This window comes from Pinus tabuliformis, chromosome 4_2, assembly GCF_031772625.1.
Source record: "Pinus tabuliformis cultivar Carrire ecotype Pingquan chromosome 4_2, CPIR1, whole genome shotgun sequence".
Classification (NCBI taxonomy): domain Eukaryota; kingdom Viridiplantae; phylum Streptophyta; class Pinopsida; order Pinales; family Pinaceae; genus Pinus; species Pinus tabuliformis.
The window spans coordinates 728,991,300-728,994,367 of NC_142304.1; positions in this window are offsets into that span (position 1 = coordinate 728,991,300).

The window sequence follows — 3,068 nt, forward strand, 5'->3', positions numbered from 1 at the left end:
GCTGATATATGATCTTCAAATGTGTGATTATCATAATCGCTCGCATTGACAAAACAACATGAAAAACTATCTAATGGTTTACGTTCGTATTGGTCAAAACTGCTACCGATGTTTGCAGAGTTAGGGAGATAAGATACCTTGTCTTAAAAACCCCATTGTAGATTAGTTATAGAGTCCTTCTTACTCTGATGATCGCCAATGGAATAACCTCGGTTAAAGGAACTGCCCCAGTTTGTTACAATGTTTTGCTTCTTGCGGACACCTCTATTTGCAATCTTCAAAACTCTGGTGTTGGGGGCGAAAGGAAAAGGAAGATCTGATGGAATGGAAAACCCATAGACCTTCTAAACCCCCATGGATGCAGACAGAGCTCTATGATTAAACAAACCACCAACAAAATTAGCCCGAATGAATGGAAAAATAAACATTCGCTAAACTCTTTATTTCCCTCGACCCTGTAGGGGCTAAGGCCCAAGGATATATGGGCTATGATAACAATTTTGGAAAATTGATCACCATATTAATTAATTAAATAATGTTACATAAGAATAAATGTAGTGTCGTCTCATGATAGGTAAATTGTATATGACACACAATCACTTAGTTGAGATAATATCCCAACCACACACCAATGTATGAAACATCTAAGGAATGTGAAGAAACTCCTTTACATAGAAAGACTCACAACTGAGACAAATAGAAATTATGTTTTCCAAGTTTCCGAGTGTTTAAATTTGGGAAATGGAAAACCAAGAGAATCATACCCACCCCGCCAAATCTAAAGAACCACACTCACAATCAACAATTTTACAAGACTCCTTCCGGCAACTTAGACACAACTCCTCTAGCTAGCTTCATGTATGATGCTATACATAGCAATATTTTCACTCCTATCATATTCTATCCTTTATATATATCGAATTTTTTAGCAATAAGCCCATTTCTTCACTGCATCCAAACTATCATCTTCGTCTAGTATGCACACAACCTTTATTTTCCATGTTTGAATCTCCAAGTCGTCTTTCGATTATGTCCAAGACTCTTAAAAAATGCAGCCAAGAACCTAAATCTCTACCAGTCTCCACTAATGTCCCGGAGGTGAAACAGTTTCAGGCTGAAGAAATGGACCAGATTTGTCATCTTCTACAATTAGACAAAACCCTATTGTTGGAAAGGCAGAGGTGGTAAGGCACAAAATACCACAAACTTCCACACAAAAACAATATGAGTTGTGATTCTTCTATTGATCACACAAAACTTGATGATTACAGTGAACTCGATGAGGGGTACTTAAACTTTTTCATCTAGTGACTCGCTCAGAATAACTTCACATGCACACACACTCTAAATTTAACTTTTTCCAAAATATGAATTAACCCGAACTCACTCGACTTAACTCCGTTAACTGACTCTCAAAATTTAGCCAACTCTTGCATGTGGGAGTAATTACAATTTCCAAGACACCCCTTAATTACGAACATATGACTCAACATGACTCAACTATGCCTGCTAGAAATACAATATAAATTGACTCAATCATCAGTCAAACATGCTTGCAGGTCTAAGTCTCAGTTAGGCTTACAATGACTCAAAACTTTTACACATTTCTTTTTCGTTTCTTTCAGATTTTATACCCTCGAAATTATTTCATTCTCTGTTGTGCATTCTTGTCGTAGGATCCATATTTCTTTACTTGTTGCTGCTGCAATGTTTCTTTGGATTGTCTTGAATTTGATCTGAGTGGGTATTCTACAACTTCCTCTTCAAATATTCGTTCGACTATGGGCTACTGTTGGAACTCTTCATCTTCAAATTGTGCTCTTCGCGCTCCTTCTTCTGCTTCATATCCCTAGCTTTATTTCTACCATATTTCTTGATAGCAGAATCTTATTTCTTCTTGACTTCATTGTTGAAAAATAGTTTTAATGAATTATTCCTTGTTCTTAGAAACTTCCATATCCTTCTCTTCACTTTCATCATTAGACACTGTTGTTTTTTTCCTATAATATGCACACTCAAGATCATTATTCACTATTTCATTCAATTCTTTTATTCCAACTACTGCTTTAAGACTCATCAATTTGTTAAATTGGCTTATGAATTCATTCTTCAATGAGCTTCAAATGTGCATCAAACTTATTAGCAACTTGATTTTCAACTTCTGCTCCCACGCTATTTTAAACACCTGCACATTAAAGAACAATGTTAAAACAATCTTCGTTATGCTCTTTAGTGAAAGCTTGTTGCTCTACCTCTTTCTTCTCTGCTTATTTTGTTTGGTCATTGCAACATCATTTTCATTTTCTACCCTTTTACCAACCTCTTCTACTACAAACATGTTGTCTTCCACTTGGCTTCTAGACACAAGTGGGCTTCTCTCACCAAATAGAAACATGTCAATGCTTTCCTTTTGTTGCATCATGTGCAACTAGTCATCACGAGTTAAATTATCTTCATCAAATTTAACATCAACAATTCCAATTGTTGGATCCACCAAACCACTTGTTGCTCTATTGATAGCTTTATCTATGCCAAACTCAGCAGTTGCTTGTTCACACACTACTTCATGAGAAGTTCCAATTGCTTCATAACTTTCTACTACAATGACAACTTCAACCTCCAATTCTTCATCAAACATGGCGCTTACCATATTGCCACGATCAATCCATTTTTCAAAAAAGAAACCACACATACCATCAACATAGTGTTCTTCTACCCTATGGTGGGATATATGAGAATACATTTGTTCATTAAGAATTTCAACGTCACCAAATTCATTAGTTGCAGCCGGATTCACCAATGCACATCTCACTTGACAGTCATCATCTACATGTGTTTCGTTATAGTGAGATTCACCAGCTTCTGCACCATCCACACTATAGTGGAGTTCTTGAACATTTATATGTTCTTTCTCTACTTTACATATAGATACTTCAACTTCTTTCTCTGCAATGTTTGTTGCATCTTCTTCGTCTATATGCATGTATTCATAATGGGTTTCACTTTGTTAGTCTTCATGATCATCATCCACCTTTGAGCGGGATTCTCCAAGCTCTGTGATCTTCTTA